Below are 22,179 nucleotides of genomic sequence, written 5' to 3'. Positions count from 1 at the left end.
AGCAAACTCAGAAACAAGAGATTTGGCAACTGATCAGATTACAGGCTTCCTCCTATATGTAGTGTATGGGTCATGATTCCCAGAAAATAAACCTTAATAACAAAGTTAGTTTGCCTAAAACAACCTTTGATGATATAAAAATAGTATATAAAAGAAATATAAGAACTTGCCAATTGTATGGAGAATGGCTCACATTAAGTTCCAGTGAGGTCTTTTAAGTAAAAAACAGAGAACAAGTGAATAGAACAAGTCAGCCTGCAGCCTGGGAGAGCTTTGAAACTTAAGGCTAACTCACAAGTTGTACTTCAACAACTGTGCATTGTTCAAGGCTTGGGAACTCACCTAGACTGACTCATATTTTTCTATCTGTTTAACATTTCACTTTCCTGAAGAATACAATATCATATGTCATAAACACTTACATAGTCTAAAGTGATTTGAAACTGATAATTCCTATTTTCTCTGTACTTGTAATGAAGGGTCCTTTTTCCCCCCATATTGTCTCCACTCAGAAACTAGGCCATAAACCATTTGCTGTCCATCCTCAGTATAAGGTACTTTGCTTCTGCATGCCTACCTGGGCTGCTCTGAGTCAAGAAGCTGCAGTCTCTGTTTTGTTTGTTTGTTTGTTTGTTTTTGTTTTTTGGGTTTTTGTTTTTGTTTTTTTTTTGTTTGTTTGTTTGTTTTGGGGGGGGTTGCACCTCATAGTAAAGCAGTGGGAGGCTAGGTGAAGTAGCCTTTGTTCTATCTCAGCAGGAATTGCCCAGCTTTAAGTTGAAGTCTCTAGGGAAGAAAAGGGGAGAGAGGCCTGTCTCTTCTCTGTTCTCAGCACTTCAGAGACTTTCAGAGTGTGTGAATTAATGGTAAAAAGTTCACTATGAGTTTACACATAAATTAAAGTAATAAATTGCCCCATCTACTGCAAGGATGAAGACTATTCTCAGTAATCAGACTGTCAACATTCCTGAGAATGTCAAAATCACTCTGAAGGGGCGCACAGTCATTATGAAGGGCCCCAGGGGGACTCTGCAGAGGGACTTCAATCACATCAACGTGGAGCTGAGTCTTCTTGGGAAGAAAAAGAAAAGGCTCCGGGTTGACAAATGGTGGGGTAACAGAAAGGAACTGGCCACCATCAGGAACATCTGCAGTCATGTTCAGAACATGATCAAGAGTGTCACACTGGGCTTCCGTTACAAGATGCGGTCTATGTATGCTCACTTCCCCATCAACGTCTTATCCAGGAGAATGACTCTTTGGTTGAAATCCGAAATTTCTTGGGTGAAAATACATCGCAGGGTTCAGATGAGGACAGGTGTTGCTTGTTCTGTCTCTCAAGCCCAGAAGAATGAGTTAATCCTTGAAGGAAATGATATTGAACTTGTTTCAAATTCAGCCACCCTGATTCAGCAAGCCACAACAGTTAAAAACAAGGATATCAGGAAGTGTTTGGATGGCATCTATGTGTCTGAGAAGGGAACCGTGCAGCAGGCTGACGAGTGAGGAGGCCTCAGTTTCCTGGCTCCAGAAATGAGATCTTGTTCACAAGAACAATTTGGGCTCTTTTGGGAGAATAAAAGACTTATATATTGAAAAAATTTTGAATAAAAGGTTTATAACAGAGAATGTCTATATGCATACTCACTATGAGTAATTATCTGGCCAAACATTCATCATTTGTTACTAGATTACAGGTTCATAGGCAGTTAAAAACCATAACTAAGTTGTCCTTGAAGTTTTGTGTAGATCTAAACCCAGTCAATATTTTATCTCCTGTCATTGCATCTGTGATAAGTAGTATGTTTAGCTCCTTATTTATGACCTTTGGTTAATGGTGTTTATAACCCCTTGGAATGTACTCTAGGTTTTAGAAGTCGGTTTGTTATGTCAGAAGCAATTAAGCAGGTCTGTTATAAAAAGGGCTTGAATGTCTTTGTCTGGGTCACCATCCTGAAGCAATGGGGTGACCCTAGCATGCTGGGGTTTTCTGCAGAATAAACGTTCTTTGTTCTTGCATACTATTTGAGTCTGGGGTCTTCCTTCAGTGATTTTTTAACCCTAACAGTACGCTTGTCCAGGAACAAAATGACATGGTTTGTTTTTCTTTTGAAATCGTCTGTTTGTCTCTTTTGTGAATCTATGTAAATAAAGAAACATCCTGGTTGTTATATATATTCAGTCCCCTTAAACAAAAGAAAAAACCCTTCTTGCTCCTTCTGCTCTACAAAAGGTTTTGTTTTGTTCCACCCCCCCCCCCCCCACTGAGCTCATCTGACTGTTCATGTTAACAAATCTATCTCTTTTACAAACTTATAAGCTCCAGAAAACCCACTCAGATCTACCTCTCATGGACCAAACAGACTCCATCTAGATAAGTACACCAGCCAATCAACAGCCTAAGTTCCCACTTGCTACTTATCTCAGAGGGTAGGATTCTTCTCATGTGCCCTGGGATTGGGACTCCTCTCAACCCAACCACCAAGACTTAAGAGCTTCAAATGTATATCTAAGAAAAAGTTTTTTTCCCCCAAACGTACTTTATTATGCCGTGTGTGTGTGTGTGTGTGTGTGTGTGTGTGTGTGTGTGTGTGTGTGTGCTTCAGCATTTTGTCAAATCCAGGCATTTACTTAAAATATACATCCAAAACAGCTGCAGGGAAGCAACCCACAGATGCTCCAATCTATTCTCACAGACACAAATGCTTCTACTGGGTCTGCTCCTTCTATCTACAGAAGTTCCCATAGACCCCAGACAGCAAGGAAACAGCCAACTCTCCTAAGACTGGACCAATATCTCCATCCCCATTTTCTTAGGTTTCCCAGATATATGTCACCCCAAAGTCAGCAGGAAGTAACTAGAGATCACAACCACTCTATTCCTGCTTCACCATCACCCCTTTCTAGTTTCTCCCTTTTTTAATTAAACCAAAACACAGGAATGTTGGTATTACTTCTAGGTTCTGCCCAGCAATTACCTGGCTATAGCCAGGTAGGCCTGGCTTACTATAATAGGGGCTGTTTGCCCCCCCTCCTCACTCTCTTATTCTCTCTGATTCTCTTCCCTTCCTGACCCCTTTCTCTCTCACTCCCCATCCCCATCCCCCCTCTTTCCATGTGTTCCTGGCTAGCCCCTCCTGTCCTCTTCTCTTCTCCTCTTCCTTCTCCTCCACCTCCTCTTCTCTCTCTCTCATGTGTGCATGTGTGTGTGTGCTTGCACCTTTTTCTGCCTCTACTCCCTTCTCAACACCCCTTTCCATGCCCTAAATAAAGTCTATTCTACACTAAACCCATTGTATGGCTGGTACCTTAAGGGGAAGGGATGCTTCAGTATGGGCCTGCAGAGGCAGCTCCCCCACCTCACCATACCTGGCTTTATCAACCATACCTGGCTCTATCAAACATCTCCTTGGCTCCTTTCTTTCTTCTTTCTTTCTTTCTTTCTTTCTTTCTTTCTTTCTTTCTTTCTTCCTTCCTTCCTCCCTTCCTTCCTTCCTTCCCTTTCTTTCTTTCTTCTTTCTTCTTCCTTTCTTTCTTTCTTTCTTTCTTTCTTTCTTTCTTTCTTTCTTTCTTTCTTGTTCCTCCTCTTCCTCCTTCTTCCTCTTCTTCTTCTTTATTTTTTTATAAAACACAATACCCCTCCCACCTCACCATACCTTGCTCCATAAACATATCTTGTCTTTTTATAAAACAGGGCACTCAGAGAAAAAGAACATAATTTTTAAAAAAAATTCTCATATGCATCAGCATGCCCCAGAGGCTTGTGAAAACACAGCTTGATGGGCCTCTTGCTTGGGAAAGGGTTGAAGCTTGTGCTTCTAGTTCCTAAGCGATGTTCACCCAGTTGTTCCCAAGGCACCTTTTTGAGAATCACCATTGTCTTCTGGATCTGCTTTGGGCTTTTTTGTTCTATTCAGATGGAAATCACAGATAACCTGACAAAAATTTCTTTTTAAAGGGTCACTAAGCAGCTATTTAGAGTTATTATTTTGTGGATAATGGTGCCAAATACAGCATGTGAATTCGACCAGGAGATACCGGAGTAGGGAGACTGAAAGTAGTGGCAAAGACCTTCCCTTCTAGGTAAAAGTAGGACTTAATCTTATCAATTGCCTCATTCTGAGGATAAATTAATAACTAGAATGGAGTTATTAATCAAACCACAGTGTTCCAAGAGTAAATTAATAACTAGGATGAAACAAGCAGCCAGGCTAGATTTACTAGATCATCACACAGTAATCTAACATCTGAGCTGTGGGGCTCAGATACCAAGGAAGTACAGTTTACCTAGGCCCAGCCTAGGATTTTTTTTTTCAGTACCACACAAGAGAGAGGCTGAGAGAGAAAACCATCTTGAGAGAGATTCATTCATTCAGACCATTCTATACTTCAGCCAGGTTCATATTCACGGTAGAGTGCTCTTCATTTCTCAGGCTGTTAGCTGTTTTAAGGAGGAAGCCAATCAATCCAACCTAAATCAGAGGCTTGAGCTAATGAACCCTGACTGTCAGGTACAAAGTGGGCCATGGCCCTAGGTAACGAAGATGTTGCTGCCCAGCAAGAATCACATCTTCCTCAGATGTGCTTCCAGAGAGGCTGCCAGTGCCTACCACAGGTCCATGAGTCCTTTTCTTGTATATGTTCAGGGAAGAGTGTGATGTTGTTGTTGTTGTTGTTGAGGAAAAAAAATCTTTGCATTCTTCTAAATTTGATTTCCTAACAAAGTACTGGTGATGGGTTTTGCTATTCTCTTAGATAAATCAAGGTACATATGTCTACATAACTGCATATCAATTTAAAGTTGGAGAAATGCAAGGAAGGCTGATAGCCCAAAGGAAATACAGGCTTCTGTATTTGGGGAGGGATGTAGCATAGACTGAGGTGTGGGCTATTGATTTTCTTTGTTGGTATATGAAGGGCATTCACATTTTGTATGTGATGTGTATTTCTTCTCCTTTGCTCTGTAGATTAGAAAAGTTCAGCCATCTGAGGGCCCTTTATCTTGGAGGTGTCGACTTGTGTACTTCCTGTTGCACCATACAGAACTATCTTCCAAATCTGACACTAAATAGACATTACTACTCTTTACCGTGTTGAAGTAACCACCAGAAAAATGGAACTACACACCCACAGTGGAACCCATGCAGGGGGCAGAGCCAGTCTGTTACCCACACCACCCACCTCCACTGGCAGACAATGGGGGGTTGGGAGAGGGAGAGAATGTAAAACAGTGAATCACTGGTAAAGAGTGGCCATATTGAGGAACACAGGGGAATCCTTCAGTAGTGAACACACAGATGGGACCCATCAGCTTAGGAGTCCCCTTTTCTGGAAGCAGCATCAAATAATAATAATAATAATAATAATAATAATAATAATAATAATAATAATAATAAATTTAAAAAAATATTGTGTAAGATTCATCAGATCGTCAGAGCTTGGCTGGGTAGGTCTTGCTTAAAATGAGCTAATTTGCATTTCGGGGTTTTCAAATGTATTCTCATGATGTAAACGTTTCTCATGTCATCACACCATTTGTAAAGACTAAGGGATGTTTCTACATAGATGACTAAATTACATCCAATTAAAAATTGATGTAAATTTCCTGGAGATGAAACGTGTGTGCATATGACCTCACCACCCTCCCCTAATGCTACCCCCCTGGGAGGGATTGGATTTTTCTGGATAGGAAATAAATTCTTAGGTACAAACTTCCTTGTTCAAAGGCTAACAACATTTTCAGATTAGTTAGGCTTAGCCCGTTATACTTAGCTCCCATATCTGATGTGCCTTAGTGCCATTTGACTAGTGTACTTCCTGAAGAATCTCTCAGGAAGAAACGGGGTCTCGAAGGCTGATTGTACGCTCCTCGCTTGCTCGCTGAGCCCGTTGCTGGTACTGCTCTAATCGTCTAAGGACTCTGGCAACTGAGTGTCTGCCCACACTCCAGAGGCCCTGGGTGAAATCATTTGGGTTTTCACCGTCCAAGAGTTGTGGCAGCTTCATTTATTCACATCTGTATAATTAGAACAGCTGTGGAATAGATCAGAAGTTTCTGCTTTGTAGAGGAAACCATGACTAGTGAGAAGGAGCCCTCGAAGTGTGACTCTAGGATGACACTACCATTTCAGCAACTCGTGCTGTAGAAACCACTTCCCTGTAAACAGCCCGAGCTGAGAGAGCACCTGACCTATTCTTGCGGATATGCTGAGCCCCGTGGTTACCCAAGACCCCTCTTGCATGTACCAGTCAACAGGACACAGCTGTACTAAATACTTCCTCTCCAGTCAACTCCCCCCCCACCACCACCACCACCAGTTCCCACCTCCCCACAGCCCAGGGTCTACATACTAAGACTAAGATGTAGCTTGGCCCCATGAAGGATGCTGGCAAGTGAGTGCCTGGGCCCCATCTCATTCTGCCCACACTCTGAGACCCTAGCTATTCTCCTCCCTTGCCCCATCTTTGTTCCTGGACCTGCTTGAGTCTGTTTTCGATTGTGGTTCTTGTCTCTTGTCAGAATACATCACCAAATACTGCAGACAAAAGTAACCACGTGAAACAACTTCACAAGGGATTTTCAATATGCCTTAAGCTATGTTGTGTGTGTGTGTGGGGGGGGGGTGCTCCTTAGCTTCCTATTTTTATATAGTTCAGAAGAAGGGTTGAGTCCTCTCCTATTTGGGAAACGGGGAAACTGAACATGTTTCAACAAGAGGTAGAATCCTACAACACTTGCTTCCAGCAGCCATCCTAGCGCTGAAGGTCCCCCAGTCTGTGTCACAGGTGAGCAGCAGGGTTGGTGTCTTAGACTGACTAGAGTTCCTCAGTAGAGCAGGAACAAGAGACAGACTAGTCACTAAGTGGCATTTCCTGCAGGGGGAGATAGTGGCCAACTGTAAAGTAGAAAAAGAAATGGAAGGGGCAGGATGACTGAAAAACAATCTCCAACTGCTTTCCAGTTCTCCGCAGGGGTAAGGACCCCTGGGCAGCACTCTCTCAGTCTACATTTTCTCTGATTTTATCATTGGTTTTAAAAATATGGAGGTGACTTGTCTGTTTCTATGAAAACTCCCTTTGACTCAGCCTGTGCCTTCCCTCAGAATTAGCCCAGACCTCCAAGAATTTGTGGCCTTTTCTGTGAACACACTCCCACCCTCAGCTGGCCCCTAGCAAGTCAGAAAGTGACTACCATGAGAGAAATAGGCAGTGTCAGGTAAAACCAGTCTTTCTGTCCATCTCTGGAAGGGAATGTAAAGTCACGAGGAACTGGTAGGAGAATCTGAAAAGGCCCACAGGGTGGCTGTGGTCACTCTTGGGGAGTCCTGACCTTTGAGAGTGCCCAGAGAGGCATGCCCTGGGAGCAGCAGAGCGTCATGGAGGAGCTGCCTCTGCAGAGGAAGAGGAGGCTGGCTTATGAGACCATCAGCACCACCCCTGTCACCATGGAAACATCTGGGGAGGGCAGGTTGAGGAGTCAGGCCTGAGAATTAGAATGACCCTGAGCCTAGCTTCCCAAGTCAGATGGGGTGCAGAGAAGGGTGAACCCAGAAATTCTGTTGCCTACTCCTCAGTCTTCAAAGCTACTAAGTCAAAACCTGATAGGTCTGTGCCAATTCTCCCTAGCATTGGTGTCAACCAAGGACTACACAGAAAGGAATTTCTGTGAGTCTTAGAGAGAACAGAAATACCAGTTATATCTATGGGCAGATTAGAGAACAGAGACCCAAGGATGGGTTGCTTGCCAAAAAATATACTCTGGATACTTAATAAATATTGATTTATTTAATCGAATTAATTAAAAATTTACCAGCACACATTAATTTACATAACTATGAACTTTATTGGGACTTTTAATCTATGTGATATATTTTGCTCATACACACTCCCCTATTACCTCCCTTCCCTCACAGTGCCCCATCTACTTTCATTTTAGCTTTTCCCCACCTCTATTGTGTATATTCTACATAATAGAAAAAATACAAGATACTTGTTTTCCCCAGGATGGCTCTTTTCATTTAACATGATGCCCAGTTCCACCCATTTTCCTGCAAATAGTGTGACTTTGTTCTTCTTTATAGAAGATTAATATTCTAATATATACATACATGCCTCTGCCTCTTCCTCTTTCGCTCTCTCCTTTTTTTCTTCCCTCTGTTTTTTGTTTGTTTGGTTGGTTTGGTCTTTTTTGTTTTTTTTGTTTTTTGTTTTTTGAGACAGGGTTTCTGTGTAGTCCTGGCTGTCTTGGAACTCGTCCTATAGACCACGCTGGCTTTGAAGTCAGAGATCTACCAGCCTCTGCCTCCTGAGTGCTGGGATTAAAGGTGGACCCCATCACACCTGGCTAAATTATTATTATTATTATTATTATTATTATTATCATCATCATTATCTTTATCATCATCATCACCATTATCATCATCATCATCATTATTCATTAACCTGTTGATGAGCACATAGGCTAATTCCAACTTGGATTTTGTGAATAGAGTCACAATAAACCTAGACTTGTGGGTGTCTCTGCTGTATGTTGATATTAATAGCAATGCTTTGGGCATATACCAAAGGCAGTACAGCTGAATCATGTGGTATCTTGTTTTTGTTTTTGAAGAATCCCGATGTTGATTTGCATCATGGCTGCTCTCTACATTTTTGCCAACACTGGACAGGGTTCCTCTCCTGCATTTGTTGTTTTAGCTGTTCGGGCTGGGCTTCGATGGAACCTCAATGTGGTCTTGTTTTGCCATTCACTGACAGCTACAGACTGACCATCTTTTCATGTATATGTTTGCCACTAGTACTTGTTTTAAGAAGTGTCTCTTCAGTTTACTGGCCTGTTTATTGATCAAATTACTTGAGGGTTTTGTGTGTTAACCATTTTTACTTCCTTATTTATTCTAGATATTAATCCTCTGTTACATGAAAGAGCAGAGAGAAAAACACTCAGTATATCCAGCCAGCTGTCTCTACAGCTGAGCAGCCCAATTGAGACAACAAACAAAAGATACCATTATCAACATCATTTAGCAATGGGAAACACTCTGAAGAAGTTGTACTGAAGTTCCAAGTCCAGAGTTCTGGCAGAGCAGGACCTTCTCTCCAGGATGAGCCTCTGCCTTCTCTTTCCCTCAGTGGGTATTTTTCCACTATAGAGTAAACAATAGCAACCCTGGTCTTGAAGAACACTTGACATAAGCGTGCTCGGCCGTGACAGAGGATGGGGCAACCCTGCCTCCAGGCCAGCTTCTCAATGAGCTTAAACAATACACAACACTTTGCTAATATATGAAGTACATTACAAAGTGTTTCATGTAGTCTAGACTAACCTGAAACATACTATATAGTTTAGATCAACCTTGAACCCCCAGTCTTCCTGTCTCCCCTCCCTAGGTGCACCACAGATATGCCACTATGCCTGGTTTTGTCTAACTGATTTTTCTAAAGCATGTCTATGTGTTCTTAGCTGCTTGCTGAAGAGATTCCTGTAACTGTCTGTGCCACGCCTCCCCTAGTCCTGACAATCACAAAGTGGTTAACACCTACTCTGTATGTAGGTGAGTAATTGTCTGGCCTTTTCTGTAAGACCTTGTTCCAAAGCTGACATCCAACAAATATTTATAGCTTGTCCTTTATCATCTCCACACTCAGATGTGTGAAGTCAATGACCTATTCTCTGAATGACCCTCTCCTAAGACTGGTAATTCTGTTGTCTTTGTTCTGCAAAGTCAGCACCACTGGCAGGAAAAATGGTGGGGGAGAGAAAATGAACATGAAAATCTGAAGGAAGAGTCATCTACAGGAAATGGCCATAGTGCCTCTACATTCAGGTTTCTGAAACAGATAAAACATTACTTTATGAAACAATGATTATCTTATAGAATATTGTACACCTAGTATATGTTGTTTTTGTACTAAAATCAATCTTTAAGAAGAATTAATTTTATGTGTATGGGTGCTCTGTCTACATGTATGTGCATATATGTATAGTTCCCCATGTGCATGCCTGGTGCCTGTAGAGTCCAGAAGAATCAAACTCAGAACCTCTGGAAGGGCAGCCAATCAGTGCTCTTAACTACTGAGCCATCTCATCTCTCCAACCATGACAAATTCAGTCTTCGTCTTCATAAGTTTATGTTTGTTTGTTTGTCCTAAGTCCAGCATGGTAAAATTCCTGCAGTTTTGCTTAGCTTATTGGTACATGCCTTTGATCCCTGCACTTATGGCTGAGACAGGAATGATCTCGTGTTTAAGACTAGCTTGGATTATGCAGCAAGACCTTCTCTCAAAAAACAAAAAAGAGAGAAAAAAAACCCAAAAAACTCCAATTCATTCCATTCTTTAAAATCTAACATCTCTACAAAGGTACAGAGTTGATGGAGAGGTAAGTGAGAAACTGAGAAACCTAAGTGGAGGCCTGGAGACACAAGTTTAGACAAAGAACCAAGTCCTAAGGTGAAACATACCCAGTCAGCTGGAGCTGCTGGGAACTGCTGGGTCCCACAATACTCTTTTCTGCATTAAAAGAGATGGTGTTCCCTAGCAACCCTCCTATCCTGCATACTTTTCTCTCAGAAAATAGCAACACCTCCACACAAACCTGAAGGGTGCTCATCACTCCTTTTCTGTAGCAGCTATTAATTAGTGGCCAGATGTTCTTTAGATTGCTGGGCCAGAAACTTTGCAGCCTTAGGACCTAAAACAGGCCAATGACCTCTTACCCAATCATGTGATGCCAAGACTTAGAAACCCCCACTTGCGATTTTTGCCTTTAAGAACCCCTTTCCGTAGATACCATGGTCACTCTCCCGACCTGCTGTGTCAGGGAAGGATTGCGACCCAAGCTCAAGCTTGTGCTGACTAAACCCTCGGAATTGAGTTCTGGTGGTCTTGGGGTCTTGCAAACTGGGCATAACATAAGTGCTGGCTAAGAAGTTATTCCATGATCCAGGATCATGTAGTTAATTTATACCATGACTAACATCTTATGCTTATGTTGCTTGATTGGGACTTCTAAAATCACATAAAATGTTCTGAATTTTAAACAGTAAAATTTCTTAGGTTTGGATCTAGGTTTTTGGTTTTTCTTTTTCTCTTTCTTTCTTTCTTTCTTTCTTTCTTTCTTTCTTTCTTTCTTTCTTTCTTTTTAGTTTCCTAGTGCATAATATTATTTTTCTAGTGTATAATATTATTTTCCTAGAACTGATGTTCCACAAAAGCATTGGTTTATATTAAAAACAAGAAAATTGGCCAATGTATGTGTGACTCAGCTTTCCTTTACTGTGACAAATTATATGAGATAGTCAACTCTTTTTTGGAGGTGGGGTTGGATTTGAGACAGGGTTTCTCTGGCTATCCTGGAACTCTCTCTATATAAACTGTGTGCTCTTCCAGAGGTCCTGAGTTCAATTCCCAACAACCACATGGTGGCTCACAACCATCTATCTGTCATGGGATATGCTGTCCTCTTCTGGTGTGTCTGAAGATAGCAACGATGTACTCAGATACAAAAAAATAAATAAGTAAATCTTTTCTAAAAATAAAAGAATGGAAAATTCAAGAATATTTCACAAAGCATTCATACGTAACAAATACTAAATACTAAACTGAATCCTGTATTAATCAGGGGAAAACAGAAATGGAAGTAAATGTTTCTACTAGTGTGTGGGTTCACAGTGGTTGAGTCGCTTTCATCGGTAAGCTTTTTAATGAGTGAAGAGAAGCTATTCAGGAGGCTGATGCAAGACTTCCCAGAATGACTTCCCAGAGAGACACAAAATCAACATCTGCTAATTTCTGATAGCATAATAAGACCGAAGAATAACTCCTGTGTTGCTTTTCTCATTGCTGTGAGAAAATGCCTGACAAAAGCAAGATGGAGAAGAAAGGGCAGACACAACAAATCTCAGCAGGGAAGACATAGTGGCGGGTGTGTGTGTGTGTGTGTGTGTGTGTGTGTGTGTGTGTGTGAGTGGTTGCTTGGCAACCATAGTGCAGAAGCAGAGACTGGCACTGGCACTAAGGAGTTCAGCTTCTCTTTCTGGTTCAGTGCAGAATCCCTAACCATGGAATGGTGTCACCCATATGTTGGGGGAGGGGGGAGCATCGTCTTCCTGCTTCCGGTAACCTGGTGCCACTCACAAAGGTGGGGCGGATCTTCCCACCTCAGTAACCTAAAGTAGATAATTCCTTACAGACGCGCCCTGAACCTTGTCTCTTGTGATTGTGAATTCTGTCAAGTTGACAATCAGTGTTAGCCACCATACACACCATACAAATTCCTCCTGGAAGGTAAAATGAGTTTGCTGGGGGTTACTTATAAAGTAGTATAAGACTCCAAATGGCAGTATTTCCCTGGAGTCACCAACCACCCTTCCTACCAAGAATGGCTGTGACTCCAGCAGAATTTGGGCAGACCGATGTTCAGAGCTTAAAAAGCTTAGAGTTAAAGCTGCAGAGGTGACAGCAAGATTAGACAGCACAAGGCACAGGCAAAGTGCCAGACTCAAGTGGTTACTTGTCTCAGGGTCTTAGCAAACAGGTGCAGGTGGCTTGGTTTGCTTCAGTCTGGCATGTAGGACACCGCTCAGAAGCTTGTTGAAGATGAAGCTTACTCTGGCGAATATTAGGAGTGGGTTGATGCATCACTACAGGGAAGCTCATATGACTAGCTGTAGCCACTGAACTGAGAGCCTAAGGGAAATGGGTCGCTTTGGGACCAACACAGTTAAGTCAGTGTGCTTTCGAGCCTTTTCCCTCACAAAGTCTACAGATGCCCAGGTCACCACTTGGAGGAAAGCTGCTTTGTGACTGACTCATGAAACTCATTGTTCTTAGACCCACAGAATCATCTTTGCCTGAGTGCTCACTAGAAACACAGAATCTTAAGCCAACCTGTAGACTCGGGGGCTCCTGGGAAAATCCTGGAAATCTGCTGAAATAAGCTCTAGAGGAGATTCTCATGTAGATGAAACTTGGAAACCAATTACCTAATCCTCCACATAGGTCCTGTGATATGTGTGTGTGTGAAGAATATCTGCTGGGTTTTGTTACCTGGGCTAGCCTAACCTACCCTGACTGAGTAGAATATAAGATGCTTAACTTTTTTCCTATCTTAGCTCCTAATTATGCTCCTCCTTAGCATCCGGGCATATTCATCACTTCATGGCCACATCCAGATAAAATGTTTTTCTAAATAACACTTCAATCTCAAATTGCTTTAACTTTAGTTATTATTATTATAGTGTGTGAATCACATGTATGCACATGCACATGTAATGGGCATGCACATGCCATAGTGCACATATGGAGGAGAGAGGACAACATTGTGAAATTTATTTTTTTCTTCTACTTTTGTGTGAATTCTGGGGATCAAATTCGGGTTGCCCTCTTATTCAAATGCTAAATCTCCTCTGGAAACTCCTCCTAAACACACCCCGAAATAGAGGTTTATCTAGGTAATAATTATCCCAGTAATGTTGATGCCACAGGATGAACTGTCACAGTAAACATGTGTGGTCTTTGTGAAGGTACATCTAGTGTACAGCAGTCAGGGAACGATCCTGTTGGCCACCACGGGGTGGCATTGCTCCACCATCAGGGTATGGGGATAGAAATTAATACAGAGGACCAGATGGAGGACAACCAGTTCTCAGCGAGGGTCTTAAACCTGCTGGAGGCACACTGTGCATGGAGATCTGAGCTTCTGACCAGCCATCCAGCAGAATTAACAAAACCCATCCCATCTAAGGCACCAAAACTCAGAAGAGACTGCCCTGTCTTCCCTCTGACTAAACTAGCCCATGATTGTAGCCTATGGCGGTTCTCAGACTGAACTCACTTTAATATCACTGGGGGAGTTTTAAAGGTGCCAAATCTAGGTACAAATTACATTTGTAACTTTGGAAGTAAGACCCTCACACTGGACTTTAGGAACGTTCCTGGCTGACTCTAAGGTGAACTCAACTTTGGAATTACCTCTCTATAGTAAGCCATCCCTTATGTGGGTGTCACCATCAGGAAATAGATGCTTGAATAAGAGGTATTCACTGCAAAGAGGGTGGCCAGGTATAGTACAGGAAAACCCAGGAAAATCCAACTTCTAGACAAAAAAAGCAGTACTATATATTCTCAATATACTCGAGACATACTTATCCTTAAAGAGTACTCATTCTGTATTTTCATTTGTCACCTGAAATTTCATTTTCACTTACCACATGTGGAAAACATTCTTCTAGAAAGCAAAGAGGTGAGCAGCAGAGGATGTAGTCACATTTCTTGGCCAGCTACCAACAGGGAGTCCTCGATAGCTAAGGGCAGTTTTGCTAGGCTGGCATTCATATGAGCAAGTGTGAACACAGACCCCAGCACCTGACAAGCTCTCAACAAACGTCAGCTGTCGTTCAGCAGTGGTTCGTGTATGAAGATGAGCTTAGATGCATACACAGAATGCACTACTTTTACCAGTGGAGTGTTTCCCTAGAACAGTGGTTCTCAACCTTCCTAATGGTGACCCTTTAATATAGTTCCTCATGTAGTGGTGATCCCAACCATAAAGTTATTTTTGTTGCTACTTCATAACTGTAATTTTGCTATTGTCATGAATCATAATGTAAATACCAGTGTTTTCCAATGGTCTTAGGCAACCCTCAAAAAGATCACAACCTGCAAGATGAGACCCGCTGCCCTAGACCATAGCAATTATAAAATTGATTTTACAATCAATTATTTATAAAATATGATTATTTATAAAATACTAGTGTCAGTTTCCATTTCCCAGGAAGCCATCTTTCTGGGAAACATCTGGTATACTAGTGTAGTGTGCTGCCCATCCTTGTGGCTTCGACCTCTTCTCTTATGTCCCTGTCCTCTTGCAGTGTCCCTGTCAATCTGTGGTTGTGACACTCCCTGACATTTTATTGTGATATCTTCAGTGTGCTAAAGGCAACACAAGTCAAGCTGTCCAGTATTTGTTGCTTGATACATGTGGTTCGATTTCTCCCTAAGAAAGCTAATCACACTCATGGATTTGAAGAGGGTATTGGAGAAGAGCTGAAGGGAAAGGGGGTCGGGGGTGAAGAGGAAGTCATGAGATATCCACAACTCATTTGTTACATAACACCATTTTAAAAAATAAAAGTACAGTGCAAAACCAAAATGGGATACATAAGCAAGATTAAGTTCAGAAGAAACCCAGAGTAGGCTGGGCTTTAGGGTGGGACCACAGAAGAGATGTCCTTCAGAACTGCAGAGACAAGCATTTCCTCCTCATTGAGCTCACAGATGTTCCACTTTCCACTTCCGTGCTACTTCCAGAACCTCTCAGAGTTCAGTTCCAGGTCAGTGATGAATTCCTGGACCCAGTACTGGCTGGCGTCAGCTCAGACCTGCCAGCTTCTCTTGACCTAGAAACTGCAGAAAATGGTGGCATGGTGGGACCTTAAGGACATGCAGAGGGGATTCCTGTGGCCCTGCATCCTTCTCTTCCTATACATTTCAAGGCCTGACCTTATGTCCCCAAAGTTTCTCCAGTCTTAGGGCTCATGTATCTACTTTAAAAGTCTGTGAGGTCTTTGGAAAGCCAGCTTCCTTATGATACTCCTTATCGTCACAGTGCCCAGGGACTGTGCAGGCCCTAGACCAGGTCTGAGCACCTAGGACTACAGAGAGCCAGGTACTAGGGAAGGAGCCTCTCTCAGCCCCAACAGCTTCCTGGTCATGTGATAACCATTCACAGTCTCTGTGGAATCTTCCATGAGGTCATTAAGAAACAGCAGGAGTAGCTGGACTCTCTGCAGCAGGCAGTGAGAGACACAATGGAAAAACCTAAGGAGCTATGCAGAAGATAAAGCCAGCTAGCCACTCTGTGCCCTGGCCCTGAGAAACAGGCAGAAGTACATGCAGACAGCACTCATAGAGGACAAAGGAAAATGGCATAAATTTTCCAGGACATTTTTGGCTAGATTTCTGTATTTTCCTTTCTTTGCATGTTTCTTGATTTTTGGCTTTGAGACTCCACATCTCTCTACAAGGAATTTAATTTTCCAATCAAATTACTTCTGTTTCTGCTTGAGAAATGCCACCTGGAACCCATCAGAAATCAAGTTCTACCATACTGCTAGAACCTAGGTGTTACTATTTGTCTATAGTCTACTTCTTGTCAAAAACCTGTTAGGCCTCCTTTTCCCATCCAGAAACTAGGATGCTGTATCTCCCAGAACAGAATAGAATTGCTAAATCCTTTCTCAAAGGAGAATTCTCAGAAATAATTTAGAACCCTCTGGGTTCCCTATTTAGAGGCTGTCAGGTACATACTTTGGCATTGTGGTCCCAGCCACAGACAGACACAGAAATGAAGGATAGGCTCACAGGGGGCAGAGGAGGTGTAAGGAAAAGGAGGTTCGCTGAAGAAGATACTTCCTGGATCTAAGACATAACCGCTCTTTAGAGGTACCCTGGGGCTTTGGAAGATGAAACACTGAGGAGACAAAGAAGGGACTTTTAATCATGTTACTGGCACCCACGTTGCATGGGCCAGGAGAGCCTTGGGTCACCACAAGGTTTCAGACAGTTTTCAGGAATGGCCCAGCTGCTTGCTCACTGGGGAAATGGTTTCCACAGTGTGAGGAGGTGTGATGTTGTGTGGCTGGGTGGCTAATGACTTCTCACCAGAGCAGATCTGCACACCAAGCACTCCCCCCACAGAGCTGAGCCTTCTGACATTCTCCCCAGCTCTCCCAGCAGTGCCGTGTGCCATGGAGGCTAATGCCATGGAGTCTTGAAAAGCACAGTGCAAGCTAAGGCCATGCCTTGCATGGAGATAGAAGAATTAGAGAAGCCACAGCTACAGGAGAAGCAATATAGTGAGTGGCCAAGGGTGTGTTATGTCATGTCTGTTTTCCTAGCACTTGGGAGGCTGAAGCAAGAGGACTGCCATAAGTTCACGGCCAGCATGTGCTACCTAGTGAGTTCAATGTCAGTCTGGTATATGTGTATGTACATGTGCATGTATATATCATGTACATGATGTACATGTATATGTGCCTATACATGCATATATGTATATCTATATTGTGTGTACATGCGCACATGTGTTGTATATATGTATACAGAGAGACCTTTCTCAAAAAAATCTGTATCCCATATCTAATGCAGATTCATAATTATAATCCAGTGTCAAAACTCTCATAAAAACTGTGACTGCTTTGATGAGTTAAACAACTACTTAAAAGCTGAGCTCATTACTTTTTTTTCTTGTTTTGAGACAAGAGTCTTGCTCTGTAGCTCAGGCTGACCTTAAACTTGCTCTACCATGAGGTCCTACTGTCTGTGCCTCCAAGATACTGGGATTACAGGCTGAGTTCATTGTTCTTATCACATCTTTATCGTGTGCGTCAATCTCTGATGTCCACTTTACTGGCTAACACGATTTTTCTTAGAAGCATCCAAGCTACATGATGTCACAATCCTTCACCTCCAGGGTGTGGTTGAAATGTTACTTCTACGGCCCATGACACAATACACCATGCACATTACTCTCTGTGGTCAGAGAGGTGCTGGCCCCGCATGGGTCAGAGTTTGGCTCTGTGGGAGGAAGCGTTCATCAGTAGATCTCTCTTACTGTAGTCACACTCGTGTCCCACCTTTTCTCACCACCACCACCATTTCCATACAGTCAGCACCAACTAGAATAACCGAGTTATTCTTGTATATCCTGAGTCCGTGGTCCACACCATACCCTAGAGTGGGCAGCACTAAGTCATTTCCTCCATTTATTCTTGGCCTTTAATTCCTCCTCGTCAACAGTTGACTGTGGAACATGGCTGGAGCCCCAGAAGGGTGCAAGCAGAATTGAGCGCCCCACCTTGACTCTGCCCACAATCCTCTGCTGGCCTGACTCTATACAGGTCTCTGCAGCTTGACTCTTTTGTTGACAGCCTCCTTAGTGCAGCCTTCAGCTTAGTCTAGTGGCTTTCAACCTTTCTTATGGGCAACCCTTCGAAACCCTTTAATACAGTTCTTCATGTTGTGACGTCTCCAACCATAAAATTATTTCATTGCCACCTCACAACTGTAATTTTGCTACTGTTATGAATTCTAGTGTTAATATCTGATATTCAGGATATCTGATGCACAACCACTGTGGGGGTTGCCATTCACAGGTTGAGAACCACTGGCTTAGTCTAATCTGGTCCTTGAAGCTCTCTTCAACTTAGTCTGTCTTCATTTTAGAGTTCTTTCTCGTGCTCTGAACAGACATTTGAACCATGTGTATTCCCATTGCTTCAGACTATCTAAGAGAAGAAAAATCAAAGAACTTCACTTCTGGTGGCCAAATGTTTGAACTATTTTCCAAGGACTGTTATTTGTTCCAGTTCTTGGGTCTTGGGCCAGCTTTTAGTTGAGAAAATGCAGGTCTTGCACTTAGCACTGTGGCATGCACCTGTAATCCCAACTTAGAAGATGGAGTGTCTTGGTTAGGGTTTCCATTGCTGTGAAGAGACACCATGACCAAGGCAACTCTTATAAAAGACACTTTTAATTGGGGCTGGTTTACGGGTTCAGAGGTTTAGTCCATTATCATCATGGCAGGAAGCATGGCAGCATCCAGGCAGTAAGCATGACATGGTGTAGGCAAAAGAGGCGAGATTTCTACACCTTGAGCTGACTGCATCCAGGAGAGACTGGCTCTTCCAGGCTGCTAGGAGGAGGGTCTCAAAGCCCATCCCACAGGAACACACTTCCTCCAACAAGGCCACGCCTCCCTCAACAAGGCCACGCCTCCCTCAACAAGGCCACACCCATTCCACCTCCTAATAGTGCCATTCCCTGGGCCTTGCATATCCAAACCAACACATAGAGGCAGGAGAATAGGGCATTCAAGATTATCAAAACGTGTGTGTGTGTGTGTGTGTGTGTGTGTGTGTGTGTGTGTGTGTGTGTGATACATTCGATTATAGGCAAAATAAAAAATGAAAGCTGAGGGCTGGAAAAGCTTAAGCGGGGAGGGATTCTGGAGTATGGGGAAAAGGAGAGCTAACACAAAGGGAGAGTGTGTGGAAACCAACATGGAATCCTATAGTCCCACACCCCAATTTAAAAACTAACTAGAGAGATGATAGAATGTGAGTGAAATGAGAGAAGGGGGGGAGCTAGCACGGGTTTAAAGGATTGAATGAGGCTAAGGCAAGGAGTTGGGGAGTGGAGAGGGTAGAGGTGTGTTTACCACCACTTAAGGATGTATGAAAAAGACTTTTGCAGACCCACCGATTAGTATCCAATGGACCTAGCAGCTTTTAGTTTACTATATATTTTGCTGTACTAATCAGGGCTCCTCAAGAAACCACTCTGAGAGCCCTAATTAAAAAAATTGGGGATCGGTCTCATATAGCCATGAAGACTGATAAACCCCAATATTTTGAGGTAAGTTGGAAAACTGAGGGGTAATGGTGTGGTCCCATTGTTCAGCACAAAGAAAGAAGAAGAACCAATCCTCTTCAGAGACAGGAGAATCAGCACTTTTGTCCCACCCTAAGCATCAGCTGATTGGCTGAGGCCCATAACTTTAAGAAGAGCGATCTGATCTTTGTGGCTTACTGATGTAGATCGTGGTCCCATTTGAAAATGCCCTCCTGGAAGTGCTGAGTCTCATGTCTGGGCACTTTCTGGCCCAGTCAAGTTGATGCTTCAATTTAACAATTGTAAGCATCACTTCCTATTGCTGTGGGGTTCCACCTGTGTGTAGTCTGTTACTGGATTCTGTGTTCTGTCCCATTGATTTAACCTGTGCCAATTGCATACTATACTCGTTGGTCGAGGTCAGTTAGAAACCTTGGCCCCTAGAGAGCACAGCTGCCTGCTTCGTTCTTCTGGATCCATTTGTTGGATTTGCATAGTGTTACTATTCTAGGAACAGATTTAACCCAGCATTCCCTGTTCTACAAGGAGGCATCCTGGCTCTAGATAACCAGATCATTCCCTTGGGATGCCCTTTTCTGCCTCCGTGGGTACCAGGCACATACATGATACACATACATACACACAGGCAAAACACTTATACATATAAAATAAAAATAAGTATTTTTCAAAAAAGAACCTCACCAGGCTCAGAGCCCATGCTCAATAGTGGGGAGAAAGTTCCAATATCACTCATAGAGCATTTGAACTTAGGGGAAACTGAGTCAATCTAAAACTATATCAACACTCACATCCCACTAGAGGTCAGAGTGAACTGCCTGCCATGCTCCAACAGACTAAAACGAGAGGCAAATAGGTTCTGGGCGTGTTCTTGAGTTCAGTCCCTGCCACTGTTTTGTTTTTGGAAAGCCCAGTCACAAATTATGATGTATGTGAAGAAGCAAGAAAATATTTCCTTAAGAATTAAAAAAAAACAAACAAACCTAAGTCATATAAGGAAATAGAGTGTAAAGTGGTGTCATATGTAGGAGCTTGGACTCCAAGAGAGGGGGAGTGAAAATAAGGATGAAAGTGGAAACAGATGATTAATAAAATCAGATCAGAATCTCGGAGACCCCACGAAGTGTATAAAGTGACAGTGTGGCCCAACATAATGGCCGGAAATGAAGTGTAAGAGCAAGTCGTCAGAGCAGGGACACTGAAGAGCAGAGCAAACTGTGCTTTTAATTAAAATGCTTCCCTGCTTGTTCTCTTTAGAACTTAGGTTTGAACTCCTCTTTCCATTTTACACTGTGAACTTTTTGATAAACTTTTAATGTTTTCCCTTCCATTTGCTATGATGTCAATTTATTGCATGGTGAAATAAATAAAAATTTACATATGTAAAGGATCCGACACAGGAAACAAAGATTAAACACAGTGAAACAGCAGTGTGTGTGTGTGTGTGTGTGTGTGTGAGTGTGAGTGAGAACTGTGTTTGCACCTCCTAGCCACAGTCCAGAGGCATCAGATCCCCTGGAGCTGTAATAGGAGAAGATGTGAGCCATCATGTCCATGCTAGGAATGGAAAAGAAGCAAGTGTTCTTAACCACTGAGCCATCTCTCCAGTAGCCTAATGTCAAAGTGTTTTTTGAGAAGTTCTTAAGACAGGAAAATAATATTAGACAGAATGCTAGACATAGGGAAGGGTAATGAAGAGAAATGAAAATGATAAACATTTGGGAATATAGGAAAAATATGTTAACTCCTTTCTTCTTCTTCTTCTTCTTCTTCTTCTTCTTCTTCTTCTTCTTCTCCTTCTCCTTCTCCTTCTCCTTCTCCTTCTCCTTCTCCTTCTCCTTCTCCTTCTCCTTCTCCTTCTCCTTCTCCTTCTCTTTCTCCTCCTCCTCCTCCTCTTCCTCCTCCTCCTCCTCCTTCTTCTTCCTCTTCCTCCTCCTCTTCCTCCTCTTCCTCCTCTTCTTCTTCCTCCTCTTCCTTCTCTTCTTCTTCTTCCTCCTCTTCCTTCTCTTCTTCTTCTTCCTCCTCTTTCTCTTTTGGGACACAGCTTCATGTGGCCCATATATTTTAAACTGCTTATATTGCCAAGGACAACCTTGAACCACTGATCTTCTATCCTTTACCTCCAGTGAAGGAGTTACAGGTCTGTACTTCTATTCCCAGTTTTGTGGGCTGGTAATGATTGAACTTGGGGTTTCCTACATACTAGGGAAGCATTTCACCAACTCAGCAGCACTCCAGCCTTTTACTACTATTAGATAATATAGTCCATATCATCAACCACCTAAGCAAAAGTAAATGGTTGTGAGATAAATAGTGCTTAAAGAAGGGAAAGTTTACACAATGAAAGTGCAAACACAGCCTGGGAAAACAGTTGGAGAGTGTGCTAAGATGCTCACACTATTTATACAGTCCTGTAAAGTTGTGAGATAAGAGAAAAAGGGTACTGAAAGATATCTAATTAACAAAACAAAAAAAAATATTTTAAGATATAAATATTTATGCTTCTCAAAATAATCATGATAAGTACAAGAAACCAGATTAGAAAAAAATACATCCTATCTGATGTCAGTTGCATACACAATATAAATATCAGATTTTTAAAAATCACTAGAAAATTAGGCACCACAGTATCAGTACTGATAAGCAATGGTCTGCCTTCTCCTCTTCCTCCTTCTCCTCCTCTTCTTCGTTAATAACTCTATGAAAAGGCTGGAGATAGCTCACATAAAACAATTGGCTCAGTGGCCCTAGAGCTTGATTTCAGATCTC

The 22,179-nt window shown here is 42.5% G+C and overlaps 1 pseudogene; it reads left to right on the top strand.

The window, feature by feature from the left end:
• Positions 908-1,598, top strand: Rpl9-ps1 (ribosomal protein L9, pseudogene 1; annotated as a pseudogene).

This window comes from Mus musculus, chromosome 11 (genome assembly GCF_000001635.26).
Source record: "Mus musculus strain C57BL/6J chromosome 11, GRCm38.p6 C57BL/6J".
Classification (NCBI taxonomy): domain Eukaryota; kingdom Metazoa; phylum Chordata; class Mammalia; order Rodentia; family Muridae; genus Mus; species Mus musculus.
Note: the sequence above shows the minus strand (reverse complement) of the source record. Positions and strands in the feature narration are given on the sequence as shown.